Source organism: Cryptomeria japonica, unplaced genomic scaffold (genome assembly GCF_030272615.1).
Source record: "Cryptomeria japonica unplaced genomic scaffold, Sugi_1.0 HiC_scaffold_88, whole genome shotgun sequence".
In the NCBI taxonomy this organism is placed as follows: Eukaryota; Viridiplantae; Streptophyta; class Pinopsida; order Cupressales; family Cupressaceae; genus Cryptomeria; species Cryptomeria japonica.
In genome coordinates, this window is record NW_026728910.1 from 452501 (window position 1) to 467500 (window position 15000).

Here is a 15000-nt window from a genome sequence, read left to right on the forward strand (position 1 = left end):
AGCCTCACCGCATATCAATCGGGGTGCGAGGCGAGGGATGGGGCGGGAAGGCCCCAACGGCTAGACGGAAGAGGCTTCAGGGCCACCTCGGAATGGTCCAAGCATCGGACGCGCTTGGGGCGACTGCCAGTGCCAACCCCTTATCCCGCGATGCGTCCGATACACAGATGGTTCCAAGGCGGCCGAGGAGCCTCACCGCATAGCAATCGGGGGTGCGAGGCGAGGGATGGGGCGGGAAGGCCCCAACGGCTAGACGGAAGAGGCTTCAGGGCCGCCTAGGAATGGTCCAAGCATCGGACACGCTTGGGGCGACTACCAGTGACAGCCCCCTATCCCGCGATGCGTCCGATACGAAGATGGTTCCAAGGCGGCCGAGGAGCCTCACCGCATAGCAATCGGGGTGCGAGGTGGGGGATGCGGCGAGATGGCCCCAACGGCTAGACGGAAGAGGCCACAGGGCCGCGTCGGAATAGTCCAAGCATCGGACGCGCTTGGGGCGACTACCAGTGACAACCCCTTATCCCGCGATGCGTCCGATACGAAGATAGTTCCAAGGCGGCCGAGGAGCCTCACCGCATAGCAATCGGGGTGCGAGGTGGGGGATGCGGCGAGATGGCCCCAACGGCTAGACGGAAGAGGCTGCAGGGCCGCCTCGGAATAGTCCAAGCATCGGACGCGCTTGGGGCCACTACCAGTGACAACCCCTTATCCCGCGATGCGTCCGATACGAAGATAGTTCCAAGGCGGCCGAAGAGCCTCACCGCATAGCAATCGGGGTGCGAGGTGGGGGATGCGGCGAGATGGCCCCAACGGCTAGACGGAAGAGGCCACAGGGCCGCCTCGGAATAGTCCAAGCATCGGACGCGCTTGGGGCGACTACCAGTGACAACCCCTTATCCCGCGATGCGTCCGATACGAAGATAGTTCCCAGGCGGCCGAGGAGCCTCACCGCATAGCAATCGGGGTGCGAGGCGAGGGATGCGGCGAGATGGCCCCAAAGGCTAGACGGAAGAGGCTGCAGGGCTGCCTCGGAATAGTCCAAGCATCGGACGCGCTTGGGGCGACCACCACTGCCAACCCCTTATCCCGCGATGCGTCCGATACACAGATAGTTCCGAGGCGGCCGAGGAGGTGGGGGATGCAGCGAGATGGCCCCAACGGCTAGACGGAAGAGGCTGCAGGGCCGCCTCGGAATAGTCCAAGCATCGGACGCGCTTGGGGCGACTACCAGTGACAACCCCTTATCCCGCGATGCGTCCGATACACAGATAGTTCCGAGGCGGCCAAGGAGCCTCACCGCATAGCAATCGTGGTGCGAGGTGGGGGATGCGGCGAGATGGCCCCAACGGCTAGACGGAAGAGGCTGCAGGGCCGCCTCGGAATGGTCCAAGCATCGGATGCGCTTGGGGCGACTACCACTGCCAACCCCTTATCCCGCGATGCGTCCGATACACAGATAGTTCCAAGGCGGCCGAGGAGCCTCACAGCATAGCAATCGGGGTGCGAGGCGAGGGATGCGGCGAGAAAGCCCCAACGGCTAGAGGGAAGAGGCTTCAGGTCCGCCTCGGAATGGTCCAAGCATCGGACGCGCTTGGGGCGACTACCAGTGACAACCCCTTATCCCGCGACGCGTCCGATACACAGATAGTTCCAAGGCGGCCGAGGAGCCTCACCGCATAGCAATCGGGGTGCGAGGCGAGGGATGCGGCGAGAAGGACCCAACGGCTACACGGAAGAGGCTTCGGGGCCGCCTCGGAATGGTCCAAGCATCGGACGCGCTTGGGGCGACTACCAGTGACAACCCCTTATCCCGCGACGCGTCCGATACACAGATAGTTCCAAGGCGGCCGAGGAGCCTCACCGCATAGCAATCGGGGTGCGAGGCGAGGGATGCGGCGAGAAGGACCCAACGGCTACACGGAAGAGGCTTCGGGGCCGCCTCGGAATGGTCCAAGCATCGGACGCGCTTGGGGCGACTACCAGTGACAACCCCTTATCCCGCGACGCGTCCGATACACAGATAGTTCCAAGGCGGCCGAGGAGCCTCACCGCATAGCAATCGGGGTGCGAGGCGAGGGATGCGGCGAGAAGGACCCAACGGCTAGACGGAAGAGGCTTCGGGTCCGCCTCGGAATGGTCCAAGCATCGGACGCGCTTGGGGCGACTACCAGTGACAACCCCTTATCCCGCGACGCGTCCGATACACAGATAGTTCCAAGGCGGCCGAGGAGCCTCACCGCATAGCAATCGGGGTGCGAGGCGAGGGATGCGGCGAGAAGGACCCAACGGCTAGACGGAAGAGGCTTCGGGTCCGCCTCGGAATGGTCCAAGCATCGGACGCGCTTGGGGCGACTACCAGTGACAACCCCTTATCCCGCGACGCGTCCGATACACAGATAGTTCCAAGGCGGCCGAGGAGCCTCACCGCATAGCAATCGGGGTGCGAGGCGAGGGATGCGGCGAGAAGGACCCAACGGCTAGACGGAAGAGGCTTCGGGTCCGCCTCGGAATGGTCCAAGCATCGGACGCGCTTGGGGCGACTACCAGTGACAACCCCTTATCCCGCGACGCGTCCGATACACAGATAGTTCCGAGGCGGCCGAGGAGCCTCACCGCATAGCAATCGGGGTGCGAGGCGAAGGATGCGGCGAGAAGGACCCAACGGCTAGACGGAAGAGGCTTCGGGTCCGCCTCGGAATGGTCCAAGCATCGGACGCGCTTGGGGCGACTACCAGTGACAACCCCTTATCCCGCGACGCGTCCGATACACAGATAGTTCCAAGGCGGCCGAGGAGCCTCACCGCATAGCAATCGGGGTGCGAGGCGAGGGATGCGGCGAGAAGGACCCAACGGCTAGACGGAAGAGGCTTCAGGGCCGCCTCGGAATGGTCCAAGCATCGAACGCGCTTGGGGCGACTACCAGTGACAACCCCTTATCCCGCGACGCGTCCGATACACAGATAGTTCCGAGGCGGCCGAGGAGCCTCACCGCATAGCAATCGGGGTGCGAGGCGAGGGATGCGGCGAGAAGGACCCAACGGCTAGACGGAAGAGGCTTCAGGGCCGCCTCGGAATGGTCCAAGCATCGGACGCGCTTGGGGCGACTACCAGTGACAACCCCTTATCCCGCGACGCGTCCGATACACAGATAGTTCCGAGGCGGCCGAGGAGCCTCACCGCATAGCAATCGGGGTGCGAGGCGAGGGATGCGGCGAGAAGGACCCAACGGCTAGACGGAAGAGGCTTCAGGGCCGCCTCGGAATGGTCCAAGCATCGGACGCGCTTGGGGCGACTACCAATGACAACCCCTTATCCCGCGACGCGTCCGATACACAGATAGTTCCGAGGCGGCCGAGGAGCCTCACCGCATAGCAATCGGGGTGCGAGGCGAGGGATGCGGCGAGAAGGACCCAACGGCTAGACGGAAGAGGCTTCAGGGCCGCCTCGGAATGGTCCAAGCATCGGACGCGCTTGGGGCGACTACCAGTGACAACCCCTTATCCCGCGACGCGTCCGATACACAGATAGTTCCGAGGCGGCCGAGGAGCCTCACCGCATAGCAATCGGGGTGCGAGGCGAGGGATGCGGCGAGAAGGACCCAACGGCTAGACGGAAGAGGCTTCAGGGCCGCCTCGGAATGGTCCAAGCATCGGACGCGCTTGGGGCGACTACCGTTGCCAACCCCTTATCCCGCGATGCGTCTGATACACAGATAGTTCCGAGGCGGCCGAGGAGCCTCACCGCATAGCAATCGGGTTGCGAGGCAGATTATTGGGAAGGGAACCCCCTGGGATGCGGCTCAAGCAGTGCCCAAAGGGACTGGAATGCGGAATCACATCGAGAGACCCAAATGCTATACGAGGGCTCAAATCGAATTATCGATTTGGCCACGACATGGACGCATCGGAACGACTACCTTTGCCGAACCACTCGCAATTGCATCCATACCGAAACCAATAGACATTTCCGTTAGAGCCCTCGCATAGCATTCGGGAATCTCGCATGCCCCTCTAAATCGACCAATGCTGGCGCTCAATGAAAATCCGAGCGCTACCACCGTTCGAGCGCCAGCATTGGTCGAGTTAGAGGGGCACGGGGGAGAATGCTCCAGTCAACACCTCCCCTATATAAGTTATTTGTCCGATTCTCGCACAACCGTAGTCTGCCTCGTCGAATCAAACAACGGTCCCAGATTCCGACTTCCGTTCCGTAGAGACCCAAAAGCTAGATGGAGGCTCGCAAGAAAGAGAGTCGGCGCATAGCAATCGGGTTTCTCGAACGTTTAGGGACCGAGCTCACTTGCGGATAGGGCAAAATCCGCCAAGCAACCCAAAAGCTAGACGGGGGCTCGAATCGAATCGCCTAGGCGGCCACAACAACGACGTGTTGGATCGACTACCAGTGCCAAACCATTCAGCAAGACTAGTCTGTGTCGAGGCCGGATAGAGATTCTCAGAGAGCGCCCGCATAGCATTTAGGAGACCTGCCGCGTCCCTCACACTCGACAAATGGTGGTGCACGTTTATAAATCCGAGCGATCCCAACCCTTTCAAGCACCAACATCGGTCGAGATAGAGGGGCACGGAGGGGGCTGCGTGAGACAACACAGTCCCCTATATAAGTTATTTGTCCGATTCTCACACATCCGAAGAATGGTCATCAAATCGGACAACAGCCCAAACTTCCGACTTCCGTCCCAGAAAGCCCAAGAGCTATCTAAAACGTTCATGGCCGGAACTCGATCGCGGCTATACCAGTCCGCCAAGCAACCCAAAAGCTAGACTGGAGCTCTAGTCGAATCACCTCTGTGGCCATTGCAAGGACGTGTTGGAGCGACTACCATTGCCGAACCATTCCGCAGGTCGAGTCCATACCAAGGCCGCATAGAGATTCACGATGAGCTCCTGCATAGCAATCAGGAGACTTGCCGTGTCCATCACAATCGATAAATCCTGGTGCAAGATTTTTGCATCCGAGCGCTCCAACCAGTCGAGCACCAGCATCAATCGACATAAACGGGCACGGGGGGAGGATGCTCGAGAACACTACCTCCCCTATATAAGTTATTTGTCCGATTCTCAAGCAGCCGAAGTCTGGTCATCGAATCGGGTCAAAGACCACAACTTCCGACTTTACCCACAATGCAAGTCATCGAATCGAACATCGGCCCCCGAGTCGGACTCCATGCGTATGTCAGGTCATCGGACCCAAATTCCGCCTTCCTGCGCATGGCGGGCCATCAATATCAACTCGGTCATCGGACCCAAACTCCGCCTTTTTGCGTATGGCACGCCTTCAAATCGGTCATCGGACCCAAATTCCGCCTTCCTGTGCATGGCGGGCCATCAACATCAACTCGGTCATCGGACCCAAATTCCGCCTTTCTGCGCATGGCACGCCATCAACTCGGTCATCGGACCCAAATTCCGCCTTCCTGCGCATGGCAGGTCATCGGACACAAATTCAGACCTCGCCAATATGCCTACGTATCGAATCGGTCATCGGACCCAACTTCCGACTTCATCCATACTGTAGGGTCTTTGAGGTTGGCGCGGTGCGCTCAACCCAGGGAGTCGACCCATCGAAGCATACACCTCCCCTATATAAGCTATTTGTCCGATTCCCACACCTGTGTAGTTTGCACCTCTGACCAGGACATCGACCCCAACTTCCGAACTCGACTGCAACGACGGCACCAGCGCCTTGGTGCGCACCTTGCGACGCACAGTCCCAACATTCGCCTTCCTGCACATGGCAGGTCATCGGACCCAAATTCCGACCTCGCGAGTATGCCTACATATCGAATCGGTCATCGGACCCAACTTCCGACTTCATCCATACCGTAGGGTCTTTGAGGTTGGCGCGGTGCGCTCAACCCGGGGAGTCGACCCAACGAAGCATACACCTCCCCTATATAAGCTATTTGTCCGATTCCCACACCTGTGTAGTTTGCACCTCCGATCAAGACATCGACCCCAACTTCCGAACTCGCCTCCAACGACCGAACCAGCGCCTTGGTGCGCACCTTGCAACGCACAGTGCCAACATTCGCCTTCCTGCACGTGGCAGGTCATCGGACCCAAATTCCGACCTCGCGAGTATGCCTACATATCGAATCGGTCATCGGACCCAACTTCCGACTTCATCCATACCGTAGGGTCTTTGAGGTTGGCGCGGTGCGCTCAACCCGGGGAGTCGACCCAACGAAGCATACACCTCCCCTATATAAGCTATTTGTCCGATTCCCACACCTGTGTAGCTTGCACCTCCGATCAGGACATCGACCCCAACTTCCGAACTCGACTAAAAAGACCGCACCAGCGCCTTGGTGTGCACCTTGCAACGCACAGTGTCAACATTCGCCTTCCTGCACATGGCAGGTCATCGGACCCAAATTCCGACCTCATGAGCATACCTACTAATCGAATCGGTCATCGGACCCAACTTCCGACTTCATCCATACCGTAGGGTCTTTGAGGTTGGCGCGGTGCGCTCAACCTGGGGAGTCGACCCATCGAAGCATACACCTCCCCTATATAAGCTATTTGTCCGATTCCGACACCTGTGTAGTTTGCACCTCCGCTCAGGACATCGACCCCAACTTCCGAACTCGCCTGCAACGACCGAACCAGCGCCTTGGTGCGCACCAAAAGTGCGCACTTTTGGAGGGCACTTTTCTGCGCTCCAAAGGTGCGCACTTTTGGAGGGCACTTTTTGGAGGGCACTTTTCTGCGCTCCAAAGGTGCGCACTTTTGGAGGGCACTTTTTGGAGGGCACTTTTCTGCGCTCCAAAGGTGCGCACTTTTGGAGGGCACTTTTTGGAGGGCACTTTTCTGCGCTCCAAAGGTGCGCACTTTTGGAGGGCACTTTTTGGAGGGCACTTTTCTGCGCTCCAAAGGTGCGCACTTTTGGAGGGCACTTTTTGGAGGGCACTTTTCTGCGCTCCAAAGGTGCGCACTTTTGGAGGGCACTTTTTGGAGGGCACTTTTCTGCGCTCCAAAGGTGCGCACTTTTGGAGGGCACTTTTTGGAGGGCACTTTTCTGCGCTCCAAAGGTGCGCACTTTTGGAGGGCACTTTTTGGAGGGCACTTTTCTGCGCTCCAAAGGTGCGCACTTTTGGAGGGCACTTTTTGGAGGGCACTTTTCTGCGCTCCAAAGGTGCGCACTTTTGGAGGGCACTTTTGTGCACTCCAAAGGTGCGCACTTTTGGAGGGCACTTTTCCTGTGCTCCAAAGGTGCACACCTAGGTGAGCACCTTCGACCACACCTTGTAGCACACCAAACTCTGACTTTCGACTTCATCCGCAATGCAGGGTCTTTGAGGTTGGCGCAATGCGCACAACCAGGGGAGTCGACCCATCAAACCCAACACCTCCCCTATATAAGCTATTTGTCTGATTCTCATACATGCGTAGCCTGCAGGAGCAATTAGGACATCGACCCCAACTTTCGGCTTCTAAACGAAAACAAGGTCTTTGAGGTTGGTGTAATGCGAACAACTAGGGGAGTCAACCCATCAAACCCAACACCTCCCCTATATAAGCTATTTGTCTGATTCTCATACATGTGTAGTCTACAGGAGCAATTAGGACATCGACCCCAACTTTTGACTTCTTAACGAAAACAAGGTCTTTGAGGTTGACGTAATGCGCACAACCAGGGGAGTCGACCCATCAAACCCAACACCTCCCCTATATAAGCTATTTGTCCGATTCTCATACATGTGTAGCCTGCAGGAGCCATTAGGACATTGACCCCAACTTTTGACTTCTTAACGAAAACAAGGTCTTTGAGGTTGGCGTAATGCGCACAACCAAGGGAGTTGACCCATCAAACCCAACACCTCCCCTATATAAGCTATTTGTCTGATTCTCATACATGTGTAGCCTGCAACAACGATTAGGACATCCACCCCAACTTCTGAATTCGTCTGCGTTGACCGCACCAAAGGTGCACGCCTTGGTGCTCACCAAAATCCGACTTCCGACTTCTTCTGCTATGCGGGGTCTTTGAGGTTGGCGCAGTGCGCACAACCAGGGGAGTCAACCCACCGAATGCAACACCTCCCCTATATAAGCTATTTGTCTGATTCTCATACATGCGTAGACTGCAGCAATGATTAGGACATCCACCCCAACTTTTGACTTCTTAAACAAGACAGGGTCTTTGAAGTTGGTGCAGTGCACACAACCAGGGGAGTCGACCCATCAAACGCAACACCTCCCCTATATAAAGCTATTTGTCCGATTCTCATACGTGTAGTCTGCAGCAGCGATTAGGACATCGACCCCAACTTCCGAATTCGTTTGCATTGACCGCACCAAAGGTGCACGCCTTGGTGTGCACCCTGGAGTGCACTTTGGTGCTCACCTCGGTGCACACTTTGGTGTGCACCTCGGTGTGCACCAAAGGTGCGCACCTTGGAGCGCACCAAAGGTGTACACTTTGGAGCGCACCACATAGGGTCTTTGAGAGGTTGGCGCAGTGCGCACACCAAGGTGGGTGTTGAGGTGCGTGCCGAGGTGGGTGGGTGCTAGGGTGCGCTCCATGGTGGGTGCCAGGGTGGGTGCGTGCTAGGGTGGATTCCAAAGAGGGTCATAGGGTGGGTGCCAAGGTGGGTTGGTGATATAGTGGGTTCAAAGGTGGGTACTAGGGTGGGTTCCAAGGTGGGTCACAAGTTGGGTGCCAGGATGCGTGGGTGTTAGGTTGGGTGCCAAGGTGGGCTCCTGCGTGGGTGGGTGCTAGGGTGGGTTTCAAGGTGGACGCGAGGGCGGGTGCCAAGGTGGGTAACAAGTTGGGTGTTAGGATGGGTGAGTGCTAGAGTGGGTGCCAAGGTGGGTGGGTGCTAAGGTGGATGCCAAGGTGGTTCACAGGGTGGGTGGGTTCTAGGGTGAGTTCCAAGGTGGGTCACAGGTTCAGTGCTAGGGTGGGTGTCAAGGCGGGTGTCGAGGTGCCTGGGTGCTAGGGTGTGGATGCCAATGTGGGTCATAGGGTGGGTACTAGGGTGGGCTGCAATGTGGGTGCCAAGGTGGGTAACATGCTCGGTGGGTTCTAAATTGGGTGCCAGGGTGGGTGTGCACCCACCTTGCCCGAGGTGGGTGCCAAGGTGCCAGTGTGGGTGGGTGCTAAGGTGGATGCCAAGGTGGGTGAGAAGGTGGGTGATAGGTTGAGTGGTAGGATGGGTGGGTGCCAAGATGGGTCACAGGGTGGGTGCAAGGGTGGGTAGGTGCTAGGGTTGGTGTCAGGGTGGGTGGGTGCTAGGTTGGGTTCCAAGGTGGGTGCGAGGGTGAGTGTCAAGGTGGGTCACAGGTTAGGTGCTAGGATGGGTGAGTGCTAGGGTGCAAAGGTGCCAGGGTGGGTGCTAGGATGGGTCGATGCTAGGGTGAGTGGCAAGGTGGGTCCACAAGTGTCAAGGTGGGTGCCGAGGTGGGTGCCAAGTCGGCGACTGCTATGGTGGATGCCAAGGTGGGTCACGGGGTGGGTGCCAAGTTGCTAGGTTGGGTTCCAAGGTGGGTGCCAACGTGGGTGCTAGGGTGCGTGGGTTAAAGGGTGTGTCACAACGTGGGTGCCAGGATGGGTGCGCACCCACACTGGCCAAGACGGGTGCGGGTGCAAGGTTGGGTTCCAAGCCCGGTCACAGGCTGGGTGCTAGGATGGGTGGGTGCCAAGGTGGGCACCAGGGTGGGTGCACCCACCCTGGCCAAGGTGGGTCACGGGGTGGGTCCTAGGGTGGGTAACGGGGTGGGTACTAAGGTGCGTGCCAAGGTGGGTCATAGGGTGGGTGCCAAGGTGGGCACCAGGGTGGGTGTGCACCAACCCTAGCCAGGGTAGGTCACGGGGTGGTTGTCGGGGTGGGCGTCAAGGAGCCAAGGTGGGTGGCAAGTAGCCAAGTTGCGTGCCAAGGTGGGTGTCGGGGTGGGTGCCAAGGATCCAAGGTGGGTGCCAAGGAACCAAGGTGGGTGTCTGGGTGGGTGCCGAGGTGGGAGCCAGGGTGGGTCCCAAGGTGAGTGCAAAGGTGGGTGCCAGGGTCAAGGTGAGTGCCAATGTGGGTTCCAAGGTGCCAGGGTCAGGGTGAGTGCCAATGTGGGTTCAAAGGTGCTAAGTTGGGTGCGAGGTTGGGTGCGAGGGTGGGTGGGTGCCAAGGTGTGCTAGGTGGAAGCCCGGGTGGGTCGGCATCCCATGGGTGTCGAGTTGGGTGCCTGATGGGTGCTTCTTGTCAAGTTTTAGTCGTCGGGACTCATTTCGAGCCTTAGAGGTCGTTTCTTGTCCGGTTGCCCTGTCTTCGACCTGGGAACCCAATTTTGGTCCTCGGGTCCCATTTTTTTTTGTCTCGCATCCCACTTTTGGCCTGTGGCCTTTTCGGGGTCGATTCTCGTTTTGGGCATCAGAGCATGTTTCTTCTCCTAAAACCCAATATTTGTTTATTAAGTCTCGGAACACATTTTTGTTCTCGTGGACCCATCATGGGTCTTGGAACGCATTTGTGGTCCTTGGGTCCCATTTTGCATCCCGAAACTTGTGTTTTGGTGCTTGATCCCTATTTTGGGTGCCCACCTTGCACCAAGTGCGCACCCGGGGCAAACCGAGCGCCTTGGTGCACCGGGGCAAGATCGAGCGTGCACCCGAGGCGCCCCGAACATGCACCAAGGTGCACTCGGCCCACATGTGAGCGCAGGTCGTTGCGCCCGAGGTGGTGTGTGGGCACCGCGTTGCAGACGGGACACTGCACGCACACGACGCCCCCTCCAGGTGCACGCACGTAGGCCGGGCCGGGTGCACACCCGACGCCCTAGCAAGGTGCGCGCACCCGGGCAGGGCTCACACTTGGCGAACGGGGCGCACTTCGCGAGGGAGGGTGTGCACCTCGACGGGGGTGGGTGGCCGGGGTGGATTCGCACGTGGGTCGCGGTTTGCTAAGTACACACTGCGACAAGCTCATAACGGGTGCGATCATACCAGCGTTAGTGCACCGGATCCCATCAGAACTCCGCAGTTAAGCGCGCTTGGGCCGGAGTAGTACTGGGATGGGTGACCTCCCGGGAAGTCCCGGTGTTGCACCCTTTTTTAGTTTTTCGCCGGGCGTCGCAATGCTATTTGAATAAACCTTTTGCCCGTTTGCGTTCTCGTCGGGGCCGGGCCGGGCCGGGGTGCGCTGCCCGCACTACCGCGCGCGCGGGGGGCGACACCGAGCGCGCACCCGAGGCGCCCCGAGCACACAGGCCACGGTGCAACCCGGGCGTTGTGCGCGCACCCCGGTGCGCCCGAGGTGCTGCGCGCGCACCCAGGTGAAATCGGTGTGCACCTCGGCCAGTGCGCGCTCGGTCGAGTCGCGCACGTTGGCCAAGGTGCACGGTGATGTTTCTTACTCTAAGGTTCCGCACCAGACGCCCGGGACAGGTGAGCGAAGCTGGGCGGGGCCGGGTGCGCGGCCGGGGCAGGTGCACGCAGCTGGAGAGAGCTTTGGAGCACACTTCGGAGCGCACCAATGATGCGCTCCATTCAAAAGTTTCCTGAAAAGGCAAAAAAAGTTGAGATTATAGAATTTCCCACTTGAGAGATTGTAAAAAAAAAAAATTTAAAATGAAGGAAACGCGGGTGCCAAGGTGTGCGCAGCCCAGCCAAGGTGTGCGCACCAAGGCGCCCACCCTGGCGAAGGTGCACGCAAGGTGCGCACCCGAGGCAAACCGGACAATTAACCCAACTTTCGACTTCGCGCGCACCTTGGAGCGCACTTCGGAGCGCTCCTTGGTGCGCACCAATCTTGGGCACCTCGGAGTGCACCATGGCGCCCACCAAGGTGCGCACCCGGGGCAAACCGAGCTCCGACTTCGTGCGCACCTTGGAGCGCACGAAAGGTGCGCACCATGGCGCCCACCAAGGTGCGCAGCCCAGCCAAGGCGTGCGCATCAAGGTGCGCACCCTGGCGAAGGTGCGCACCCGGGGCAAACCGAGCTCCGACTTCGTGCGCACCTTGGAGCGCACAAAAGGTGCGCAACCCAGCCAAGGTGTGCGCACCCCGGTCAAACCGAGCTCCGAATCGTGCGCACCAGAGGTGCACGCCATCGTGCGCACCTTGGAGCACACTTCGGAGCCCTCCTTGGTGCGCGCCGATGTTGCGCACCTCGGAGCGCACCCGGGGAAAACAATGCAATTAACCCGACTTTCGACTTCGTGGGCACCTCGGAGCGCTCTCGGGTTCGCACCTCGGAGCACACCGAGGTGCGCACCTTTGATGCGCTGCCTTCACCAATTTCCAGAAAAGGCAAGAAAACATTGAGAAGGTGTGCGCACCGAGGTGCCCACCCTGGCGAAGGTGCACGCGAGGTGCGCACCCGGGGCAAACCGGGCTCCGACTTCGTGCACGCCGCACCTTGGAGCACACTTCGGAGCGCTCCTTGGTGCGCACCAGGGCGCGCAACCCAGCCGAGGTGCCCACCCCGGCGAAGGTGCACGCGAGGTGCGCACCCGGGGCAAACCGGGCTCCGACTTCGTGCACGCCATGGTGCCCACCGCGGCGAAGGTGCACGCGAGGTGCGCACCCGGGGCAAACCGGGCTCCGACTTCGTGCACGCCGCACCTTGGAGCACACTTCGGAGCGCTCCTTGGTGCGCACCATGGTGCCCACCAGGGCGCGCAACCCCGCCGAAGGTGCACGCGAGGTGCGCACCCGGGGCAAACCGGGCTCCGACTTCGTGCACGCCGCACCTTGGAGCACACTTCGGAGCGCTCCTTGGTGCGCACCATGGTGCCCACCAGGGCGCGCAACCCCGCCGAAGGTGCACGCGAGGTGCGCACCCGGGGCAAACCGGGCTCCGACTTCGTGCACGCCATGGTGCGCACCGCGGCGAAGGTGCGCACCCGGGGCAAACCGGGCTCCGACTTCGTGCACGCCGCACCTTGGAGCACACTTCGGAGCGCTCCTTGGTGCGCACCAGGGCGCGCAACCCAGCCGAGGTGCCCACCCCGGCGAAGGTGCACGCGAGGTGCGTACCCGGGGCAAACCGGGCTCCGACTTCGTGCACGCCGCACCTTGGAGCACACTTCGGAGCGCTCCTTGGTGCGCACCATGGTGCCCACCAGGCCGCGCAACCCAGCCAAGGTGTGCGCACCAAGGTGCACGCGAGGTGCGCACCCGGGGCAAACCGGGGTCCGACTTCGTGCACGCCGCACCTTGGAGCACACATCGGGGCGCTCCCGGGTTCGCACCGGCGTTGCGCACCGTGGTGGGCACCTCGGAGCACACCAAGGTGGGCAGCGAGGTGCGCACCTTTGATGCGATGCCTTCACTAATTTCCATAAAAGGCAAAAAAAAAACGAGATTTTAAAATTTCCGTTTTGAAAGATAGTGAGAAAAAGGGAATGCTGGTGCCATCTTGAGCCCGCCCTGGTGCGCAGCCCAGCCAAGGTGTGCGCACCAAGGTGCCCACCCTGGCGAAGGTGCGCGCCCGGGCAATTAACCCAACTTCCAACTTCGCGCGCGCCAGGGTGGGAGCGCACCCAACAACCGGGCCTGGGAAGAGCCAATGCGAGAAACCCCACCAAACGCTCTGACAAAAAAAGAGGGGGCGCTCCAGTAACCCCGCTTCGGAGCGCACCCTGGGCAAACCCAGCCAAGGTGCCCACCCCGGCCAAGGTGCAGGCGAGGTGCGCACCCGGGGCAAACCGGGCTCCGACAACGTGCACGCCGCACCTTGGAGCACACTTCGTAGCGCTCCCGGGTGCGCACCTCAGAGCACACCAAGGTGGGCAGCGAGGTGCGCACCTTTGATGCGCTGCCTTCACTAATTTCCAGAAAAGGCAAAAAAAAAAGGAGATTTTAAAATTTCCGTTTTGAAAGATAGTGAAAAAAACGGAACGCGCGTGCCATCTTGAGCCCGCCCTGGTGCGCAGCCCAGGTAAGGTGCCCACCCTGGCAAAGGTGCGCACCCGGGCAATTAACCCTACTTCCGACTTCGTGCGCGCCAGGGTGGCAACCGGGCCTCGGAAGAGCCAATGCGAGAAACCCCACCAAACGCTCCGACAAAAAAAGAGGCGGCGCTCCAATAACCCCGCTTCGGAGCGCAGCCGGGGCAAACCCAGCCAAGGTGCCCACCCCGACGAAGGTGCACGCGAGGTGCGCACCCGGGGCAAACCGGGCTCCGACAACGTGCACGCAGCACCTTGGAGCACACTTCGAAGCACTCCCGGGTGCCCACCGGCGTTGCGCACCGTGGTGGGCAGCGAGGTGCGCACCTTTGATGCGCTGCCTTCACTAATTTCCAGAAAAAGGCAAAAAAAAATGAGATTTTAAAATTTCCGTTTTGAAAGATAGTGAAAAAAAAGGAACGCGGGTGCCATCTTGAGCCCGCCCTGGTGCGCAGCCCAGGCAAGGCATGCGCACCAAGGTGCCCACCCGAGGTGCACACCCGGGGCAAACCGGGCTCCGACTTCGTGCAGGCCGCACCTTGGAGCACACTTCGGAGCGCTCCTTGGTGCGCACCATGGTGCCCACCAGGGCGCGCAACCCAGCCAAGGTCTGCACACCAAGGTGCCCACCCCGGCGAAGGTGCACGCGAGGTGCGCACCCGGGGCAAACCGGGCTCCGACTTCGTGCACGCCATGGTGCCCACCGCGGCGAAGGTGCACGCGAGGTGCGCACCCGGGGCAAACCGGGCTCCGACTTCGTGCACGCCGCACCTTGGAGCACACTTCGGAGCGCTCCTTGGTGCGCACCATGGTGCCCACCAGGGCGCGCAACCCAGCCAAGGTGTGCGCACCAAGGTGCACGCGAGGTGCGCACCCGGGGCAAACCGGGGTCCGACTTCGTGCACGCCGCACCTTGGAGCACACATCGGAGCGCTCCCAGGTTCGCACCAGCGTTGCGCACCTTTGATGCGCTGCCTTCACTAATTTCCAGAAAAGGCAAAAAAAAACGAGATTTTAAAATTTCCGTTCTGAAAGATAGTGAAAAAAACGGAACGCGGGTGCCATCTTGAGCCCTTCCTGGTGCGCAGCCCAGGC

The 15000-nt window shown here is 60.0% G+C and overlaps 1 non-coding gene across 1 annotated transcript; it reads left to right on the forward strand.

The window, feature by feature from the left end:
- The first annotated feature begins 10942 nt into the window (after positions 1 to 10942).
- On the forward strand, positions 10943 to 11061 carry LOC131864545 (5S ribosomal RNA). Its single transcript, XR_009363312.1, has one exon. It is a non-coding gene; the product is annotated as a 5S ribosomal RNA (ribosomal RNA).
- The last annotated feature ends 3939 nt before the right edge of the window (positions 11062 to 15000 follow it).